Here is a 24,155-nt window from a genome sequence, read left to right on the forward strand (position 1 = left end):
CAAATTGTGTGACATGAGATTTTTTTTTTCGTTTCGCATCTGCAACGGAAACATTCAATTTGCGTTTCGTGTGCAAAATTCTGGTTGCTACTATGGTAACAGCGATATATCCGATTTAGGACGACTTTCTAAAGCCACGTTTGGTTCCTCCCAGAGCCCGAGAGGCCGCCCGGGGGCCCACTTCCATTGATTAGTAGATACCAGGCGCGACCACGCGTAAAAGGGGACAGTGTGGGCAAGTACGTTACGTATATAGGCCTATGTAACGTTATAAGGGTGTCAAAAACGATGTTTAAAATACTGAAGGAAGAGATATATACACAACAAAAAAAGTAAGTCCCCCTTAAATCAAATTGCTGTAACTCTTTAACTCTTTAAATGCCGTTGGCAGCTATGCGTGCCCTTAGCCCTCTAATGCCATTGGCACGTATACGTGCCCAGAGAACTTTTTTTTTTTTAACCAATTTTACAGCCAGAAAATCATCACCATATTCTCTGTTTTTTATGTTGTTATACTGGCCAGGAATTCACAATTCATTTTATCATATAAAAAATAGTGGTTTACATAGACATTTTTTGAGTAAAATTGTATTTTTGCATCATTATTTTTAAGAGTTGATTTCGGATATTGCTGCGATCTGAATCAAGATTTCCCCCATTGACACGTGTGATATAACGGTTGTGTGTAGCAATACACGTACTTCTATGGGCAGAGCAAAGGCGAATGTGCGAAGACATTCAGCTCGGAATTGACCAATGACCGAGCGGTACGATGTTTCTCACCCAACACTACTCGCCCATTCGCTATTGTTACATGAATATTCATGAGCTATCGATCAGGTTTTTTGCAGGCCAGTATGGTAGTATTCTTGTGTCAAGGCTTTTTTTTGCCTGCAAATGTGCACGGTTTGGGGGATTTTTTTTTTTTTTTTTTTTTTTTGGGGGGGCGGGGGAAAGGTCTTATACATTGTTTTTAGCATTGTCGCAAAATTGTTCTCGTTATAAATATATGAGTAAAGAAGCCAGTCATTTCCAACTCTCGTCTGCGCACTGCAATCATCACACTCATTATTTATTTATTCATTTATTATTGTTATTAATATTATCATTATTAGTATTACTATTATTATAATCATTATTATCATTATTGTTATTATAATTATTATTATTATCATCATTCTTCTCTTTCACCTTCTTCTTAGTATAAAAGGGATGGTCCGGGCTGAAAGTATTTATAGTTTTTTATACAAAGCAGAATTCACTGAGCAAAATACCGAAAATTTCATCAAAATCGGATAACAAATAACAAAGTTATTGAATTTCAAAGTTTAGTAATATTTTGTGAAAACAGTCATGAATATTATAATTATATATTATGTCATAAAAATTATTGTAATCATATCAATTGCATTTCTCCTGCAGCCAAACTCTCTCTTCATAAACTTAAGATCAGGTAAATAATGGTTCATATTCGTTTTTGTTTTTATAGCCCATACCATTATAAAAAAGAATGATTGATATTGTTACGCTTCTTAATGTCATCTTCAAACTTCTCACAAAAAAATATGAATCGTTCAATTTTCTCCTCGAATAAAATAGGAAGAAGCAAAAAAAGTGATAATTAAAATGGCCGTTATTAACGCTTTATTCCTCTCATGATTTTTTAAGGTGGAAGACTTTCCTTTGCTAAATCAAACCATTATTTGGTCAGAGAAAATGTAAATGGGAGTATATACAGTAATATTAAATGTTTTGGGAAAAAGAAAAAAGGGGATAGGGTGGGACAGTTGTCAATTACAATAACGAAACCGACCAGACCCACCTGTTAGTTGCTGCATCATTAACATCACTATCCAGGGGATTTTAAAACGAATAGAGTAGAAATGAAAATGATAACGACGATAACGGGTTGAGTATTATATTTCTTCATACCACGCTTATTATTGTACATTATGTTATCTGAACAAATTTTTATTTCATTTCATTTTTTTACTCCGGATAGTGCTACGATCTGGGGAGGCCCTGGGCGGAGGCAAGATTTTTCTGTAGGAGGGGGGAGGGGCAAATTGTTTTATCTTTACCTCGGTCACCAATAAAAAAGTAAATTGTAAAAAGAAATAAATACCCCCCCCCCTCCAAAAAAAATTATAATATGAAAAAACACGAATAATTAAATATGTTGGCCCAAAAAACTTTTGTCAGAAGGCAGTATCATTTTGTTGTATCAAATTTAGATACGAATATATCAAGTATGTTTGCTTCCGCCACAAAAAAACTAAAACTTAAAGGACAAGTCTACCCCAACAAAACGTTGATTTGAAAAAAAAGGAGAGAAATCCAATAAGCAAAACACTAAAAATTTCATCAAAATCGGATGTAAAATAAGAAAGTTATGACATTTAAAGTTTTGCATAATTTCACAAAACAGTAATATGCACATCCTGGTCGGTATGCAAATTGGCAGACTGATGACGTCACCCACTCACTATTTCTTTTGTATTTTATTATATAAAATATGAAATATTCTAATTTTCTCCTCCTTGTCAAGTAAAAAGAAGTTTTATTTCTCCCAGAACATGTGAAATTACCACCATTTTAACAGTTTATGGTTAAGATGGTCCTTATTGTCAAATCTGTAAAAACTGAAATATTGTATTATTCAAACAATAAAAAACAAAAAAAATAATGAGTGATGGACATCATTCTCTCTCTCTCATTTGCAAATCGCTAAGTTGTGCATTCAACTTTGTAAGCGAAACTTAAAAATGTCATAACTTTCTTATTTTACATCCGATTTCGATGAAATTTGCAGCATTATGTTTGTTTGATTTTTAAATTCAAATCAGCAATTTTCTGGGGTGGACTTGACATTTAACCATCACTTAAAATCTACCAGCATAACCATAAGACGGGCTCCTCGATTTTATATAACAGAACGGAAACAGGAGCCTTTCGAGGTGGGGGACAGAAGAAACGTAGGGGAAAGAAGAGAGAGTGGGAAGTAAAATCATAAAGTGATAAAAATATAAAAGTAAAGGCGGGCAAAATAGATTGAAAAGGGTTGAAGAGAGAGGGAAATACAGATGGAGAGAGAGGAAAAAAAAAGTGCGAGAAAATGAAAGAGAGCAAGAAAATTACGAAGTAAGGAGAGGCGAAGACGAGTAAACCAGCTTTATAAGGGAGAGAGAGAAGAGAGAAAGAGAGAGGGGCGGGGGGGGGGGGGGGGCGGGGGGCTAGAAAGCAAAGAAGAGAAGATGATTAGCGAGATATAATTTATATTAATCAATGTATCATTTCTTCCGATGATCCGCTTTCTTTTGTTTCTCCCTTTATGCCAGCAAAAAGATGATGGGTAAATTCCCCTACACGCTGAGCTCTTATGTCAAATCTGATATCATGTACTACTAAATGAAAAAAAGGAATCAAGCAAATTTGATAACAACACCAAATTACGTACCAAGTTTGGTGGAAAAAATAAGCATCAAATTTGCATCGGTTACGGAAATAAACCTGAATATTATTTTGATCATCAACAAAATATATGTTGTCAATGTGGCAAGGGCGAAATAAAAAGTATGATGTGTGTAAGGAAAAAAAAGGAGAAAATGGGAGTGAGCCAATCAAGCGATTAAACGCACTTTTCATGATCTTTTATTTACAAAATTCTGTGAATGTCATGCATTTTCCGCAATGCGTTTTTTTTTTTTTGGTCCATTCTTCCTCATTTGTTTTATTAGCGAGAAATAACGTATATTAATCAATGTATAATTTCTTCCGATGATCCGCTTTCTTTTGTTACTCCCTTTATGCCAGCAAAAAGATGATGGGTAAATTCCCCTACACGCTGAGCTCATATGGTAAATCTGGAAGCATAAACTGGATTACTACTAAATGAAAAAAAAAAATAATATATCAAGCAAATTTGATAATTGGAAATGTGAAATGTACTAACATATCGAGTATGTTTATTGTGCATAAGTCCTACTGCATGAATATTGACAATGCACGGTATAAAGAAATTTAGTGGTGTCACTTATATATCATTTTAACAACAAATAATGTCCATTTAATATTTTATTTCAGGGAAGGGGAAGTAAAATTAATCCTTACTAGATTGATATTTTTAATGACGGGGTAATTATAAATATCACAAATAAAGAGGTGTAGAAAATATAATTTCTGATATTGTCGAAAGCAATATCTTACTTTTCTGATAGATGATCAATTACAAACATAGTATTTGAATAAACAATCGTAAGGTTCAACAAATTATAAAGATCTAAATTTCTACAAATTGTTAGTAATTTCTACCTTCACACCCCATTGCTTCGTTATTTATGTTTCCTCTTTTATCTTTCAATTTCCTGTATTTTTGATTTGTCAAGGATTATATAGCCTATACATTTTGTTCAATCTTAAATCTTATCTTTATCCTTTATTTCTAAATATGCAAAATAGGCTTCAGCTACAAGTTAATTAAATTATTTTAAACTATTTGTTTTTCTTTATGCTTTTGATAAGTGGAAGTAACGATGCCAGTGTGCTGGTGGTCGTGGTGGTGGAGGTGTGCTGTTTTCCCCGTGATTTCTTGTTATCATTCTCGACATTATTATCCATGCCATCTTTACCATCATCCCTATCACCATCATCATCATCATCATCATCATATAGATTACAGGAAATTTGACGTATATTGTCGATGCTAAATGTCTAAAGTCGAAACAAATATTTGAATAAAAATTATGTACTTTAATGGCAATAAGTCAATGGAAGGTGTTAGGGAAAGAGACAGAGGAATCTTAATCTTGATCTCAACGGAGAGAAAATCTATTGTTCGTATCGGAACCTTTGAAAGTATTCAATTGTCAAATCAAAAGACGCGCGCGTGGCCCGATTTCTATGAACATCCTGTGCTAAATTGCTCTCCTCGATAATAGGTCAGGAGGGAGTGCGGATTAGACATTCCTCATGAAAGGGAGTCTGGGCATCTATTGTTCATTACTTGGTGGCATGAACAATAAAAATGTAGTCGCTATCAGACAGGTGGTTACTTTGGTCGAAGATTATTCTTTTTAATACCGAAGCAGATATAATTAATATTTCACCCCCATCATGAAATGTCCAGAGTGAATTTTACCTGTTATGTTTATCGTTCTTTCACTGTTCAGCTACGATTTTATATCAAATAGAGATCCCATTGGGCTTCCTGGCATGTCGACGTAGACAGTTGCCCTTTTTTTCAAACCGCTTGCTATGTATGCTCGCTTGTGGAATGAATGAAGCCTAAAGTTTGAAAATAATCAATTATTCAAAGACATAATATGCAATGGGGCCCTTTTCTTGTCTAAAATTGCCATTATATTTTCATATTTATATTGCATTATATTATCCACACGAAAAAGAATATCCGGCATCTATTGTCCATTCCTTGGCATGTACGAGATGCATAGTTGGCCCAGATTACAGTCTTTAAATTGTCAGAATACCAGTCTTATAATGACTGCAATCACAAAATTCTAATTGCGTAATTATTCATTATATTTATCTTAATTTTGGTTACCCTGGAAGCCGGGGGGGTCTCTTACTTCAAAACGGATCAACATTAAACATTTTTAGACAGTTTTAAAATGAGTGTTCACAAATATCAACGTTCATAATATTTTAAGCGATTCATTTGATCGACCAGGACACCCAGTTTTTGTACTGCTGTAAAAAGAAGTTGTAGTGTAGTAGTAGTAGTAATAGTAATAGTAAGAGTAGTAGTAGAAGTAGTAATAGTAGTAGTAGTAGTAGTAGTAGTAGTAGTTTTGTTACTCTCATTATAATTTATTAGCTCACTGTAAATTACGTTTATCATTAAAGCACAGAATCTATGCAAACATATAAAAGTAAAATAAAAGTGAAAAAAAAAAACACGAGATGAAAAAGAAAGGAGAGAGAGCCCAGAGATTACGAGAGATGGATAGATAGATAGATGGAAAGAGAGAGAGAGAGAGAGCTGTGAGATCAGTTAGTTACGTAATGATGATAACGTATGAATATTATGCTAGAATTATGTTTAGTAATAAATACATTTAATTTTGTATTCAACCTTGGTCACCACAAAAAGGGCTAAAAGTCAACATAAACATTTCCACCTGACCTCACATTTTTTTTAGGCGAGGGGGGGGGGGGGTCAGACCAGAAATACAGAACAAAAAGGCCTATTTTCTTTTTGAAAATTTCTATTGAATTTTTAGTTTGTAACTGATCTGCATTTCCTCTTCTTGATTCACGAAAAATAAACATTTTTTCTTAGTTCTGCGTACTTTGCCAATAACGCCCATATTATGTTGTGGGATTTTACACCCCAAACCTGTTAGTATTGAATCTGTCCGATCCCTCTTTATCTATATTTCAATATATCATCTTTAGTTTTCTATATTTTGTCTCCTTCTGACTGGCAATAACTTTGTTACAGTACGAAAGCCGGTATAGTATGTACGACGAATCGACCCTGACAAAATATGACCAAACTTTACACTGATTCATACTTTAGAACGATAGTTGAGTGGGTCGCAAATGTTTGTTGCCGACACTGGATATAAATCGCCTACATTATCCAAAACAGTATATAGTTGAGTGCATCGCACACAACAAATCGTATCCAGGTTACGATTTTCTAAAACATGTTTTGCATTACGACAATATTGACGAGAATTGAAATGACATAAAATTTACACTGCGCTAATAATTTTGTTTCCCCCATAGCGGTTGTTTCGGAATATCGCGCATTCTGAAAAATTACAGGGTCTTGTTTTGAAGACTACACGAATGCAAGGGTACGGTTGGCTGCACTGTGAAGATACATGCCTCTAATATATTATTGTGTGTGTTTGCGTGGGGATCGCAGCTGTGCTATGATTGGTCACTTGATCGACGACAATGCCCTTTTTTGGAAAGGTCGGTTTCAATTTCGTGTGTATAAACCCTCTCACATTTCAGAGGAAATAACTTGAATAGCAAAATAGTATTTCATTAAAAAGAGCATTATTTTTCATATTTCTGTTTGTTCAATTTCATCAATAGATACGTCATTTGAAAGGGTAAACATTGAACTTTCATTTTATCTTCTTAATTTCTTGGTATCTCTACAATTACTCAGGTTATTCACTCTTTCACTGTTCATGAAATCATAGTTTTTCAGGTTTTACTTACTGAAAAAAAACGATGTAAAATATTTCATCTTTTCTCAATTTTTCCGATAGCAAATATGAAAGGTCATAACATGATCATAAAGTCCATGAACCATGCATCATTTCATGTGTAGAAGGTTTCATTATACAACGTACGGGTAAAGAGTTATGACCGTTTTAAAATCAGTCTCTGCTTACGTTTCGGTCAATTAAGGATTCCCTCGAATATCCCTGGCACTAGAGGGGTATTGGGCCTGGCATAGTAAGAGTTAACGGAATTATTTTGAGATATGACATTTCGTTGGTGGTTTTCTACACTCATTAAGCAACTCCTAGGGAATATTGAGATTGATCGGTTGAGTCATGCATGGGTAATTAAAGATTTAATTAAAAATGACAATTTTTGAAAGTCACAAGAGTCGTTTTTCAGATTTGGCAAATACGAAGTTGAGCAAAAGATGTTGTAATGTGAATTTTATGATGTTAATGCTATTTCACTATCCATCATTTAGCCCCTCCACACACAATTTTGATATCGTATGTTCATGGTTGAGTGAGCACAATATTGCAGGGCCGGGCCGCAGAAGCGGGGGGGGGGGGGGGCTTGGGCCCCTCACTTTTTTCCAAAAGCATGTACAACAATGTAAAAATTACCACACGATTGTAATTTTTTTTTGAATGGTCAGCCCCCCCCCCCCTCACTTTGAAAACCGTTCCGCGGCCCCTGTATTGTGACGTATCATCATAGGGGTTTTCAGTAGTATCCTCTACAACTTGATAGGTCATATTAAAATTTGAAAATGTTGGTGGCTCCCCCGATTATAGGCCCCTCCCCCATTTTTATATTCTGGATCCACCCCTAATTTGTCCATGAATTAAACTGATCATGAGAAATTGTAAGGAAAAGAATACATTTATGCAGTATAAAGAATATTCATTCCTAAGTTTTCTAATGTGCTCGCTCAACCATGAACATGTTAAAAGTTCGGAAAGTGTGTGGTGATAGAAATGATGGATGATAAAAACAACAGCAATTAAAGTCACATTTGAGACCGAATTTGCCCCCAATATTCAGCTAATTACCCTTTAAAATGAGTCTGTGACATTGAAAATACCCATTTTCCCACTTTGATGCGTGCTCTCTCATCCATAAATTAACAAATCGATTTCATTTTTGCACAGAATTCTGCCCATAGGTTGATAAATATTACTGCCAAATGACATTGCTAAAGACAGCCTTGAAGAAAAGTTCCACCATATTGAATAAGGGGTTACTTATTCTTAAACATAAACACCCATAATGTACACAGGTCTATGAGAGAGGAAGTCAAAATTTTAACAAATATGAAATAAGGGTTTGTTTCATGGACGATTTTTGTTACTTCTGCCAACGGTTATTTCATGAAACTTCGCACATGGCTTCAGAGTAACAGTATCCAAAATGCGCGCACATCAAAATAACAATTTGATACGGCACAGAGTTGGGCCAAGGCCTTGAACTTTCTTCTCATTTGCATAATTTTCGAATATTGTGTGCTCACTGATGCATTAAACATTGGGATTTTCATAAAAATCAAATCAAATGAACCATGCAAGGAGGCTTGTGACAGATATCCATAGTTACAAATTGCATTTTTTCAAATAACGTAACAAAGAGCTAATCACATTCCACATGTTCATTCAAGCGTGAATGATTAATTAAACGCATTTGAATCATTAAAACATATTAATTGGTCATGAACATAACGAAAAAGTTGATAAAAGATCAATTTCAGTAACCAAAATAAAACAATTCTTGCCTATGATATTTGAAAATCGTATTTTTTGTTTTCAATATATGTTCATTGAACCGTGAAACGATGAATATTGTTGAAGATACTCTTCCCCAAAATAACTGTCATCATATTCTATCATTTTTTATTGATAAAATGTGTAAAAAAATCAAATTATAGCAAATTTGGACTTATGTTTATTCAACCGTGAAATTTAACCAAAAAAGTTGCATCGTCTTTTAAAAAGTGCCTTTTACAAGCCTTTTGACTATTTTTCATGATGAGAATATGGAATCAGTTCCAATAAAATGGAATCAAAGTCATGATATTTGGCTTGTGACTTTTGAAAAGTGAAATTTTTGCCTTCTGACGGTGCTCACTGAAGCATGACGTAAAATACGTCCATAACTTTTACTCAGATGGTAGCTTATAAAATTACCCACACTCTCATGTAAAAATATATCAAAAACTCGCATTGGTTCGGAATTATTGATGTTTGTTCAAGGGGGGACTTACTTGTTTGTTGTGTATATATATCCAATACTTGCAGGGTTTCACAAGCCAAATACTTGTTAAAAGATGCATTTTCATAATCTGGAAAAGACTTGCTTCCCTTGTTTAGGGTACTTTTCGAAACCCCATGGTCGTGCCTGGTATCCACTCATCAATGGAAGTGGTCCCCCCGGAATTTGAATCTAATCCCCAATTTCTGGGGAAAGTAAAACTAATGCCCATTACATCGTGTGCTAGAGGCGTATCGTTTGTGTAGAAGGAGTAAACAAAAGAAACAAAAGAAACCCGCATGTTCAAACGTATTGCATACGCTGTGTACATATCAACGCGTGCGAAATGGTCTCGGCTGGAGAGGTGATCTGACCCATGGAATCAATTGCCAGTCATCCACCAATAATCCACATTAAATGCAATATCTATTCGATGGACTGTAATGATCTATATCTAAGCCTTCATTCAGTAAGTTTTTCCTCACTCAATATGTACTCGATTTGTTTGAAAAACCACTTTCTTATTCCTGTCATAATCTACATTATTTTAGGTTTTGCATTTCGAATATCTCCAGCCATCAGTCGTAATATACATGCATGTATGGTGCGGGTGTCGCAGGAAAGGCTTTTGCACACGAAAAGCAGATCTGTAGGGCCTGTAACACAAAGCTTAGCATTGAGCGTAGAGCAGTTTTCTACGTTTGATTCTATTGACTATAATGTACAATCAATCTTAAAAATCGAGTGTATGATTAAGCGTTAACTTTTGTGTTGGGGGACCCTAATAATAGCGTACGTAAGGTTTGCGAAAGGTCCCAAATGTCGCAATTGCGACATTATGCGTCGCTGCGACATTAAATAAATACATCAGGCTTTGAGAAAGTATAGTGGAATTATTTATCCGAGGTTGGTCTGGCAATTACTATTTTTCCCCGAGGGGCGAAGCCCCGATGGAGTAGTTTTGCCAATCCAACCGAGGATTAATAATTCCCACTATGCTTTCGAATGAAACGCCTGATATATTTGTTTTATATCCTACTTTTAATAATTTATTACCAAAATATATGCGCTTAGCTCGCAAAGTCCGGTTACTTGCGTTGAATTACCTACTTTTCTCCAAGCCACCGCGCTCAGCGGAACGCAGATTAGTGCCTGTGCCGACGCATCGTTGGCATGGTTGGACTTGCCCGGGAGAGAGAGCTCGCTGGTCGGTGCGCCCGAGAGTTTAGCTATATATCCAGTTTCCTGAAATAATGACATCAGATTATTGGTATAGCGACAAATATATCGAGGTCTGACGTCACACAACATCATAGTTGAGATATTCGGTCACATGATGCTATTTAAACCAATCACAATACAGGATTCAATCTATGTAGGATATAATATCGGATGTAACAACCCCTTGCTATAGTGTGATTTGTAATCCCTTAGGATTTTTTTGCCAAAATTGATTTTTTTTGTTGTTTTGGTCCCTTTAGGCCAAAAATGATTGGGTTCAAATTTCCAGACCCCTCCTTCCCTTCGTGGGGGGGGGGGGTAATTTTGTCGCCATATTAGACATGTACAAAGCCAATCGGATAATTTATTGTTTTCAACCTTCTTTCTCACTTTTCTTCGCCAATTTTATTTTTAAGTTGTCTGAGGTGTACAAGAATTATTATTTGATGATGTTTTGATGTAAATGATTTTTGCACTTTTTTCACATGGGGGCAGACTTTGCGAAAAATGCTGAAAAATTGTAAAATATTACCCCCATAATGTATTTCCCCCTTTTTTTGGCACTAGAATTAGGACAAAAAGATTACAAACTGATAGTCTTGTTATACAGTCCAATAACAGATGAATACATCACATGTAATTTATATGATTATTCTTGGTCAATTGATGTAAAAATTAACCCCATTTCAGGATTTTATGCAGTGGAAACCTTACTACAACACTAAATGGCGCCATAACCGATCATGATGATATAAGTGTGGTACGGTATGTCACTGACACAGCTCACGTAGGACTTTTGTGTGAAAAATTATTTTATTTTTGGCATTTTTAGATTCACTTGGGTCCAATCTATCAGAAAGTGATGGAGTTAAAATTTTCCCGACCCTCACCCACTGACTGAGGGGGAGGGGGGAATCAACTCAAGACCCCCAAGACCCCTAAAATCAGGTGTATTAGCACCACTAGCGTACCTACGGGGGGGGGGCAGGGGGGCACTCTGCCCCCCTGACGAGTCACAACCAAAGACCTTATAATATATTACTAGACCGAAAGCTGCGTGCGCGTTCAGCACAAAACAAATGAGATTAGGCTCCGCCTACCGCGATCATTTGAAGACAAAAATAAGCCCTCATTAACATTCATGAGCATGAAGATATTCATAATCCGGCCTTTTCATTGGCTAAGAGCGTCATTAATACGCGATTTCCCCGATTCCTTGTCATCGATACTAGTGGTATCGTGTTACAGAATTAATTATTCATTTGACCTCATTACGTCATCTAATTTATTCATTCTGAAACTTTTCTTTCCACACACGAAGTGGACCTACGAACACTCCGGTGAGTACGTATAAATTGATATAACCACATGCATTCAGTGGACTATTTACACATTTCACACTGTATTTTGTGATCTTAGGTTATTTCTTTAACAAATTAGAGAGTTTGTTATCATTCTTCTGTTAAAGGAAAGCAGAATTTTGTCTTTGAAATTGAAGTTAGATTGTCATCGTCGCCCAGTGCAGCCTGTATGTTGCTTGCAGTGTTGTGGTTATGCCGTTATGCCGCTGTGCCGCTGTGTTAACCACATTTTGTACGGGCTCCTAGCCGGCTGGGAATCGAGAGATAATCGGGCTGGTTTGGTTCACCTTAGCTCCAACAAGGACCAAATGAGGCTTCTTTTTGTACACTGTAACGTTGGATCTAGAGGGAGATCTGCATCTATCTTCAGTAGATCGAGACTCAGTCAGGAATAAACTGTGAAGCGGAGTGTGAATGAAGATACGCCTGTCATTGTGTCAATCCTCAGTCCTCACTTTGTTTCAGATATCAAATTTATTTTGCATAACTTCAGGCTTCTGCATTTAGCCCCCACCCATTTTAACTCTTATTGTTATTTATAAATATAGTTAGACACGGTCTTAGAAATAACATGCTGCTCTGCATGTTTGTCTTATGACAATAGATCTAGGACCTTGATCTTCTTAATCCTAGGCCCTACTTACTTTACACTTAGATCTAGGCTACTTTACTTTTATTTATCAATCGATGCTATCAACTAGGCCTACGTAATTCAAATCTAGTCTAACTTATACTTTCCCAACCCTCGACACTTACCCCCAGGGCTTATGATCTAGGTCTGTAATTTAGGCCTAGATCTAAGTCTGGGCCTAAACGACTCCATTTGCATGTACGAGTATGACTCTCGGTGGACCAAGGACTAGATCTAGATCTACTCTCGGTCAATAGTGGCAATGAAGTTAGCCAGGAATAAAAGTCAGAGTCAGACATCAAAAATTTCTAAACCGATATAGGGTCTAGATCTCGGTCTAGAACCGAAGCTTTACTTTCTAGGTCTACTCTAGATAGATCGAGAGTCCATCGTTAGTCTAGATCTAGACCAAATTTAGATACATGAATGCTGTCGCACAGCACTGAGTCTCGTTGGACTAGATCTATACTTTCTTACAAATAGATCTAGACCTAGTGCATGAGATTATGAAATTATGTTAAAATCAAATGAAATAAGATTCGGAAATAAAAAGATCCAGATTTTTTTTTTTTTTTTTTGGGGGGGGGCAGACATGTGAAAAATTTTAGAGAAACCTAAAATTTAGAAAGCGAGAGCCAGAAACGACCAATATTACCTAGGGCCGTTTTGTTCATTTTCTAAAGTAAAATTGAAGGATGTCATGCAATTCTCTTTTTGATCATTGATGAAGGTTTTCACATTTCAGCTCTTACCCAAACCCCTCCCCCTATACATACGGCCATGAAAAAGATCACTTCTTATTATTGTTCTCTCTTTTCTTTCACAAACAGGTTGAGTTTGAAGAACAAGAAAAGCAGTAGAGGTCTACCTACCGGTATATGGTTCAAGATGATGATCATAAGGGCATGCATCATTTTGCAGATTCTCATCCAGGTATAAAACTTAAACTAACCCATACAAAATTACAGATACATTACATGCATGGAATGTTAACCATGTTTACATTAAATAAAAATAATCCGAGCCACAAATAGGTAGGATCTGTAATTAGTATACACTTCTTAGATATACAGGCTCTTGAGTCTAAGATAGAAACAATGCCAAAAGTTATGTACCTTGGGCAAATTTCTAAAATAAGGTCATGTCCTTGATCTACTAGTAATTAAATGGCCTTTTTATTTCCTATTTGTTTATAAACAAAGCAATATTTATTTTTCATATTTTACAAAATTCATTTTATTCATTCTTTAGTGTGATATTCATATTTCATATTTGTAGATTTACGATTTTTTTTAAATCTTGTTATTTTACATTTTGTCCAATAGGATGATGCAGTTTTGCAATTTCCATGGAGGTGATTGATGATGATAAATAATTGGTGAAGTAGGCCTAATAGAACAGCGACTAGACCACAAAGAGAAATACAACCTACAGCAGTTATATGAGTGAGTTAATTAATATTTTTAATAATGGAGGTTGTTCACATTTTTTTTGCAAAAAATAGACCTGCCTTTAAAAAACCCATTTCAATTTTGTTTTTAGATTATAGTTAGTGTCGTTTTTAATCACAGATCAAAATATTCTGTGCAACAAAACATCAACTTTAATTATGACTATTTATATAATTTACATATTCATATATTCATATTTATGAGAAATCTCTGACATTTTTTCATAGAGTACATGTAGTTATAATGGAGAGTGGTATATAAACTGCATAGAACAGGTTTAAGTGATATGCTTTATAGAAGTACAAGTTTATAATTAGTAGAAGTAAGATTTCCTGTTATGTGTTGAAGAAACATATATATGTATAGTCTCACTTAAAACATTTATGTTTTATGAATCACGACAATTTTAATTCAAATTCATTGATTTTCTTTCTCTATTTTTTCAATCTGAAGGACTGGTGTAACAGATGTTTTCATTCAAGAAATCCAACAATTCAATATTGAAGAGTCTGACTTAGGAACCACTTGATGAAGATGGAAAAGGTTTTTTTTTTCCAAGTTCAATTTTTCAACAACAAAAAAAAATTATTATCACAACCCCAAATTCATGACGTATGAAATTTCTTTTTGATTTTCATTAAAACTGGTTGCAAAAGGAGAAGCTATAAACATACAAATAGGAGCGGCGGAGTGAAGTTGAAAGTGGGGGGGCATAGGGAAAATGCTGTATTACGTGAAATTTTTAAGAAGTTGCGAGAGAGGAAAATTTTGACATTTTTAAAAAGAAAATCTAAAATATTCAGAATGATATATATTCACCCTTTTCTATTTTTTTTTTTTTTTTTTTTTGGGGGGGGGGCAAGAGTCCTTCAAGCCCCCCCTCCCCCTCCATCTGTACGAAACTACTTATATACCCCACTCATGAATCATTAAACCTAATGCACAAACGATTTCCTTCACAAGTATATTATCGAAATGAGAATATTGTTTTCTTTTTTCAAAGGGCAATCGTCATGGTGACCATAAAACTGGTCATTCTCAGGTGAAAGGGGCACAGAACAAGTTCTTTAGGAGCACTTTCATTGGGTAAAAGGGGGCAGTGATTCGAGAAAGGGCACTTACAAGAAGGCGAGGGGGCACTCTTTAACACATGAAACGGGCCCTCAGATGAAAGGGCACAGAACACGTTCCGGGGGGGGGGGCATTTTTGGGTTAAAAAATTGCATACAAGGAAGAGCACTTGGTAACACCCAAAACAGGTTCTCGTCAGGTGAAAGGGACACAGTACACGTTCGTGAGGGGGCATTTTTCTTGCATAAAAAGGCACTTTTCAGTGCTTCAAGAAGTAGGGGGAACTGTGCCCCCCCCCCCCATCCCCAGGATCGCTGCCCCAGCATACAAAAACAAAATATTTTGGTTCAAAGTATTAACATACGCTTAAGAAAAAGGTCAAGCTTAATCCTCTAATAATGTGATATTTTGTATGGCTAATTAATAAAATTCACCACTAACCAGAAAATTCCTTTATGTCTTTCATTTGTGTTCATATAGTATTTGTACAGAGCTAAAATGAAAGGGATTTGGAATTGGCAAAATTCAAAATGAGATGAAGATCGAGAGAGGGAAAGAGTGATGAGAAGTGGGTTGAAGAGATGAAAAAGAAATGGAGGGGCACATATGAAGAGATAATTTAGAGGGGGGTGGTAAGAGAGCTAGAATGTGGGAAGTAGGAACAAAAGGGGTGGAAGAGAAATAAGACGAGATTTATGGAAACCAGGAGACATATAACAAGTGGGAAAAGAAGAAGGAAATATATGAAGAGTTTAGTTGCAAAAGGGGTTAGGGCCACTTTGGACCATTCCAAGAAAATAATTTTTATTTTATTCTCCCATATTGCAATATTCTAATGCGAAACTGAATTTTCATGATACCCTACCATAAGAACATAAAATTGGGTATAAAAGATATCTACTTGTCTTCATATTTTTTAAGATATTATTTTCCAAAAAAAGGTTTGTGTGGACCTAACCCCTTTTGCAACTAAACTGAAAAGGACCTAACCCCTTTTGAAAAAAGGTGATTTTTCTTTGCCATATTAGTTCACTTTTTAATAGGAATTTCAACTTTTCTATGGAATCATCTTATATAGCTACTAAAAATATATACATTAAGACATAAAAATCAAGTTTGATGAAAAATGGACCTAACCCCTTTTGAAAATGAGCTCTACATATGTAGGAGAAAGGCGGCACAAAAGAATTTTGAGTGGGAAAATGATTAAATGGAAAAAAAAACAGAGTAAGAAATGCTGGAGAATAAAGGGGACAGGAAACGTATTAAACATGATAAATTGGGGCCCGTTTCATCATGACTTACAAGTATGGTAACTACGATTTAGGGATGGCAAAAGCACTAGAGACCTCTTTACCTAATCACGACTTGATCTACTCTTTTCATCTTCCCTTTTGGAATTATCAAAGGCCTATAAGACGCAATACAAACAATGCTTTGTTTTTAAGTGATATCGCTTGTGATATCGATACTTTATAGAGCGCAACGTATCGTCTCAGATTTGCGCTTGCTTGATTCGCTGAATCCTTCGCGTCACGAGCGCGTAACAAAATGAATACATTAATGAATTTGCCAAGTTGACCTTTGTCATTGCGCTGATGTGCGTATTGTCTAATACACGTACAAAACCACAGTTGACGAGGGAGCATCGTACGAAATTAATATTAATGAGGGCTTATTTTAGCTTAAAAACCTTTTTTTGCCCCCCCTGACGAGCTTTAAGACCTTCAATGCCCCCCTGGCCTTTGGCCTTTTTTTTTTCCTTGTTAATTTTTTTCTGGTACGAAATCCTTTGTGATCGAAGACCTTTTTTTTTTTTTTTTTTTTTTTTTTTTTTTTTTTTTTTTTGCTTGTCAATTTTTTTCTGGTACGAAATCCTTTATTTGTGATCGAAGACCTTTTTTTTTTTTTTTTTTTTGTCAAATTTTTGGGCGGACGGTTTTGCCCCCCCCCCCCCCTGTGGAAAATCCTCGGTACGCCACTGATTAGCACTTTTGGGACTGGTTAAAAACTAGAATTGTTTTTTACCAACCATATCCCCTATCCCATCCCCAACACCCCCCCCCCATCTGGCATACAACTTTTACCATTTGGCCACTCATTCTAGAGTACATTCAACGATTAAAGGACTTCTATTCGAATTGTCATATTTGCTTCTCGGCCTATTTCCAATTACTGATAACACATAAACTGCATTTACCCCCATCCCACACACACACACATGCACACAACCAGTATTAAAATAATAAAGCAAAATTGAATGACCTCGGAGCGATACGACATATATCGCTCAAACTAGATTTATATCGCCCGAGTCGTAGACACCGAGGGTGATATCAATTTAGTGAGGGTGATACATGTTCTTTCGCCCCCAGGCCAGTCAATATTGCTATTATTAACCAAATCAGACATTTAGAGCAAAAATCGGTAAAATTCAGTTAAAAAGAAGTCCATGTCATTTTCACAAAAAAATTTCAGAGAGTTACTTTGGAATCTATGCATTATGGAAATGCAAAAAATAACATAGGTTCATGTGCTCATTTTTTTCTACGGGTCTTCAAAGTCACCGTATTTGAATGATATGCAATTTTGCGCAATCAAGAGAATTATGCCTCTCTTAGACCTCACGAATTTAACAAATGAGTTTAAATCATCTTTACTCAGTGGATACCGCATCAAACTTCATCGAATTCTCAAGATATATAACAAAGTGTATACCAAAGTAAAAGAAAGTCTTTTAATTGGTAAAACTATATCTATTTGGCAGGGGGGTGAAACTCCGCTTCTGCATCCGGTTAGACATGGGGAAATTTTGGAAGGTCAAAAGTGCACACTGCTCCCATTTTTCGCGTACAAGTCTATGGACACCACAACTTCATGGCACACCAGCGAAACAGAGGCGTGGTCATAATTGGCCTGCGCGCACAGCGTAAAGATATGCAAATAAGTATATTGTTACTAATTAGCATAATGCGCGACGTGATTGATTATGAAATGAATTCATAGAGTTGCGTCTTTGGTAAATAATATTAATAAGGTAGATTATGTCATTCATTCCCCCGTTCACCCCCGGTATTCAGTTGTTAATTCATCTTTCCTTGTTTACATATTTTCCTGTCGCGATTATTACTACATCAATTAATAAAATTATTTATTTGCTACAGCTATTTCCCTTGAAGAAATGTGGAAGCTTACAAGGAATTCATTAATAGGATTGAACTTAGGGATCTGCTTGCTCGATCTATTCATGCAGTCATCACTGCATATTATTTTCATTACACATCATTAATAGCCATAATTATTTATATGTTTGGGGTTTTTTTTAGGGGGGGGGTAGATACTTAAAATGATCAGAGAAATCTGAGCAAGAGAGCAAAGCAATTTAGAAGGCCATTTTGTCTTTATTTTGAAATTGAAATGAACAATCTGGTGCAAATCTTATAAAGATTTTAAAAAAATGTATATTTTCTGAGTTTGGGATGGGAGCAAAATTAAGACAGCCCAGTACCCCCCCCCCGCATGAATTTACTCTCATCAAGGCTATCTTAAAAAGGTCACTTCCAAAAAAGATAAAGTTTTATTTGTACCTGCCCGCCCCAAAATCTATCCATCGATCCCACCCTTCCCCCCTCTCTCTTCCACACACACACATACATGTACCACATAATCATGCGAGCAAACAATTATTCTCATATCATTTTTATCCCACTCTTAAATCAAACTCATTTATCTCTTTAGGAAGAATATCTAATTTGGCTGCACCTGATCTTAAAATGTCACAGTAGGCCATATTTTTATGGGCTATCTTGCCATGCATGCATGGTATTTTGATACTTTATGCTATACTCTTACCTGTTGTACTAGTATTATACCCATAGATACCTGACAAACAAAATCAATCAATCAGTAGCACCATCATATATTCCAGTCATATAGAAGTATTCTTCATTATCATCATTACCTACATCACAACACAGTTTGGTAGCAATAACATCATTATCACAAATCTTTCACGCAATGTGAATAAATAAATCACGAATATCAAGATTAGAAAGTATATTTCAAATTAAAATATTTATTAAGGAATCAATTTCTGAATATGTGATCAAAATATTCCTATCCTCTTTTTCTCGCCAAAGCATCACATTACATCAGCAAAATACATATAATGAATGCAACATAAATTGCAAGGCTGTTACAAGGGAGGGGATGTAATTTTTTTGGTAAAATCTAGAGAAAACAAATTAAAAAAAATAACTTTCATAGGTATTGATAAGCCTTATATAGTCAATATAAGGAGACATCAAGGATGTCATTAAAAAAATTAACGATATACATCTCTCTCAAAGTCGGTTACTCAAATATCAAGTAATTTTTTTTCAGCATTTGCTGACAAGAAATAGCATGCTAATCTAACCGAGGGCACTTCACAAAGGGAGCACATTGCCACATTTCTCTAAAGAGTGCCTTCCCAAATCTGCACATTAGTAAATTAGTAACAAAATTGCTTATTGGCTATTGTTGTGAAGTGCTGCTAGAGCTGTGTTCTATTTCCAACAATTTTTTTTTCATTTGAAGAGCTAATTTAGTTCATAATACGGGACATGAACAATACAGTGCTACAAGAACAAAAAGAGATTAAAAACGAACAAAACAGTGCAACTTTTCACTTCCCCAAAAAAATAAATTCAACAGCTTAATGTCCAGCAATACAGATCCTTGTTTCATAAAGACGTCAATTATGGTAAACTTGCCCCAATTGTAACTAGCAACTAACATGGGAACCTCAATGTTGATCTGTTACTTTAATATTTCCATGGTAATTACCAGAATGGCAAAGAGTTAGAGTAGTGGATAGACTTAATGAAATGGGGTCCAGGAGTGAGAGTGATTTCTTAATTCTTTGTTCTGTCACCTTGTTTTTTTTAGTATGCACATTTTCAATGAAAACCCATTATTTCTTATTGTCTTATGTATGTCTGTAGGCATGTACATAGCCCAGAACTCAGTAAAGACCCATTCTGAATTGATTATATTACCAGAATACAACTTATCCCTTTCAAACTACTTATATCATTAACAGTTCTTTCACTACTACTACATGTAGATGATTAGAACATTAATAAAGGGTGGGTAGGTGTGCCGTTTGGGAAAATATTTCAATCTTGTGTGAAACCTATGGACCTAAGTATCAATACTCCATTTTTTTTTCTACAGATGTGTAGTTCAAGCAACATTCAATATGTATTGACATGTTTATTCAAATTCATTCAATTTTTAAAATGAGTAATTTTGATGAAGTAGCTACTTGTTATGAACTTGGCCTCCATATTTCTTCTTATAATCTGCCCTGGTGATACTCAAACTGCCTGCGGAACCTGCATGGTAAACAAAAAAAAAGAAAAGAACAAAATGAGCTGCTGATATAAATTATTCTTACTCATCTAGTTCAGTTTATTAAGAAGTTTTAAACGTTTAATTAGGCCCTAATCTTCCATGCAATATTGTTTAGATAATGCACATGTAGTAATCTATATAGCCAGATAAAAATCATAGATCACTATTTATAGAGCATTATTCATAGATTTTTTTTGATTAAGTGTGTAAACTCATTCACATATATATCATAAAATTACTCTCAATATTTTGTCCTTTTTTATTTCTGTCTACAAAGTAACTGAGTTTTAAAGTGATATCACATATGACTCATGTAGATAAGAAAAGAGACATGGACAATAAGTATGCATTGATGATAATGGAAATACAGGTGAATCTGAATCCAAATAAATATTTACTCACAACGGAGCTTTACTATATGGGATAACATGATTCAGAAAAAGTTGCTATAGCCCTCCCCCCCCCCCCAAATAAAAAAGAAATAGGAGGCCTTTTTTTAACAAAAACAAGCATACCTTACAAGTTTTCAGTTCAAATATCCTGTTCCTCATCAGATCGTAACTCTTGGTGATGTGTAAATGGTAGTTGACTTTGTACTTCTGACTGGGCTGGGACTGCTAAGAACTTGATCCCATTGGATCTGCAATTCAAAATACACACAATACAGTTTAGAATTTTAGAGGTGAGAAACAAAATTCCTCTTTTAAAACAATATTTTCAAAATTTCCAGCTAGTCCTATCCTAAGCCTATGAATATTCCCAACTAGAAAAAAAGCTGGTATTGACCGAAAACTTCCTTCTCTCTGTATTATGTTCCACTGACGAAATAGGCATAGGCCTACCTGGCTCTGTTTTCACTGACCATCTTCATTGTCAACAAGAGTCAGTAAATGGTTCAAGCATATACATGGCCTACTATAGCGAGGCCTTTTGTCAATCTTATACACCAAGCCAGCTTTGACAGATGTAGGATAATTATTATTTGTGTGATAATTTGGCTCTCGCTCATTCACCAGTGCAAGACTATTGTTTTGGGTTTTTTTAATCGTCTAGATCTATAAACATGTGAATCTCTACATCTAAGTGAGTTCCTCTTTAAGTTTGATTTTGATTTAAAAAAAAGTAAGCTTGCTCGCAAGTTTAAATGACCCTTTGCCTTTCACCATAAATATGGTCAAGTGAGGACAATAAAGATAAATCAATTGGATCAGCCCTCTCTCTACTTATACTTATAAAATTCAAAATGGGGCACTTTAAATTTTGTCACCCCTTCCCATAAAAAAATTGCACTCATGGTATACGATAACTGAGCAGTTTGAAACCTGACAAAGAAATGTTGTCCCCAAAAAATAAGAATCATTCAACTCCGTTAGTCCAACGGTCCAGGCAGGGACTAGAATAAAGTTAATTTAAATCTTCGTAGAAAAAGTCAAACCAGACAGATCTAGAATTTCATTTTTAGAAATCAAGATCTAAGTTAGACCTATCCTAGGGCCTTACTTTTTAGTAAAAAAAGACTTATGTTAAAATCTGTCTCAAACCATTCCACCAGTGGGCAGAGGCAAATATACCGATATCAATATCATTCCAAATTGGCCTAGATTTAGTTCATTTAAATAATTGATTTAAAATTAATTTCTTTTTAAATGCAGAGACTTATATTGATTCATATAAAGATGGAATAGCGGTGTCAAAAAATCAGTAGGCTCAGGCCCAACTTTTAATAAACTTCAACTCAAGCTTGACATTAATTCCCAACACCTTATGACCTAGCCTACATCGCCATCGGCAATTTCGCAGCCGGCTGGCACCGGCGGTATCAATGCCCATTTCCCGCTCTGACTATATTATTTGGCTTAGATTTAATGCAGCTTTGCCGTTACTGAACAAGTCCACATCTACCCCTGATATATGACAATGTACTGAAATACAGATTTAATAAGGACGGACATGAAGCATTCTAATTAACCAACTTAGTTCTACGAAAAACTATTATTTTCTGAGAAAATATGTCAGTCAGATCCGGAGTCAGATCTCAGTAACTAATGGTATGGAAATTGTGGTTTCCGTAGTAAACTACACAAAGTACCGGTACATACCGGTAAGGCCCTGACTGCGACGCCGAACCCCAGCAGCAAACACATTACAATTACAACCGAGATCAAAGCACGAAATTGAACTTAACTTACTTTTATTTGTATGGAATGCCATTACTTTGATGTGGATGTTCCCTCATAATTTTCTGCTCAACTGAATTTCACTCAGAAATCATGATTCCGGATACTAATTCTATAAACAGATAATTAGTCTTGCTATTGTATTTCAAATGTTGAATTTCGCAGAGTAAAAAAGAACGACACTTCGCAACGATATCGTAGGGAATTGTGGGAAGGAAAGAATGTTTAATGCATGAGGACATGAATAAAACATTAGCGTTTTATCCAATCATACAAGTGCGTTATGCGTATTTTGACGTCATTACTCATGAATTAAACATTGACCTTCCAAAATCAACCTTCAAATTGGCCAAATGGCAGCCATGTTTGTTATGTACAAAACCTATGGAAAATCAAAAACGCGCGAAAAGAGTTCCCTCTCTAGCTCCCTTCGGGAGCTTACGTATACGTAAGATCGTATCTCTGTGCTATTTGGAGTCAGCAGCGCCCTCATTTGGCAAGAATGTTGAAAAAACTCGGAAAACTTGAAACAAATCTTCAAAGACGTGAATCTACTCAAAAATTAAAAAAGGATTTTGTAAGCTGCACTTTTTTTCAGAATCCATGTCATTTTTATCACATTCGGCTAAATTGTAGAGGAATGCATATCAAAGGTGTAGGGAAGTTAAAAATATGGGGTCCATGGGCTGGAGGCGAGTTGGCATGAAAATCGCCCAAAATGCGCCCCAAAGATGCAAAAGTCTAATAATGCCGTCTAAACTGCGAATGGTTCCATAGTTTTGCCCCAAAACATTAAAAATCCATTTTCATCATACTCTCTAGATTTTCACAGGAATATATTTTGATGACGTTAAAATATTGAAAACATGGGGTCCATTTGCTCTTTTTAAAAACTATCAGTGTCTAAACTGTTGCGAGTTGGCTTGAAACAGCCTAAAGTGCGCCGAAAACAAGTAAAAGTCTGATAATACCGTCCAAAATGTCTAAAATATCAATAGTTCCTTAGTTCTGCTCCCAAACATTCAAAATCCATGTCCTTTTCATCATACTCTCTAGATTTACAGAGGAATATATTTTGATGACGTTACAATATTAAAAACATGGGGTCCATGTGCTCGTTTCAAATTATCAGTGTCCAAACTATTGCGAGTTGGCTTGAAACAGCCAAAAATGCGCCGAAAACAAGCATAAGGCTGTTAATACCGTCTAAAATGTGAGTGGTTCCGTAGTCTTGCTCCCAAACATTGAAAATCTATGTCATTTTTACCATACTTTGCATATAGATACTTTAGCACCTGAATATTACAAATATACAAAAATTAACATGGGTCCATGTGCTTGATTTTTTGCTATAGAGCTTAAAAGTTAACCCAAAAGGGACGATGTTCTTAAGAAT

General features: G+C 35.5%; 2 long non-coding RNA genes across 2 annotated transcripts; one reads left to right on the forward strand and one right to left on the reverse strand.

The window, feature by feature from the left end:
• The first annotated feature begins 10,387 nt into the window (after positions 1 to 10,387).
• On the forward strand, positions 10,388 to 14,684 carry LOC135156288 (uncharacterized). Its single transcript, XR_010295391.1, has 3 exons — positions 10,388 to 13,596; positions 13,989 to 14,108; positions 14,568 to 14,684. It is a non-coding gene; the product is annotated as an uncharacterized LOC135156288 (long non-coding RNA).
• A 4,556-nt stretch (positions 14,685 to 19,240) lies between these two features.
• Positions 19,241 to 22,968, reverse strand: LOC135156345 (uncharacterized). The gene is made up of 3 exons (XR_010295458.1): positions 22,772 to 22,968; positions 21,098 to 21,222; positions 19,241 to 20,563 (listed from the first exon to the last, which is right to left on the reverse strand). It is a non-coding gene; the product is annotated as an uncharacterized LOC135156345 (long non-coding RNA).
• Between the last annotated feature and the right edge of the window lie 1,187 nt (positions 22,969 to 24,155).

Source organism: Lytechinus pictus, chromosome 13, assembly GCF_037042905.1.
Source record: "Lytechinus pictus isolate F3 Inbred chromosome 13, Lp3.0, whole genome shotgun sequence".
In the NCBI taxonomy this organism is placed as follows: domain Eukaryota; kingdom Metazoa; phylum Echinodermata; class Echinoidea; order Temnopleuroida; family Toxopneustidae; genus Lytechinus; species Lytechinus pictus.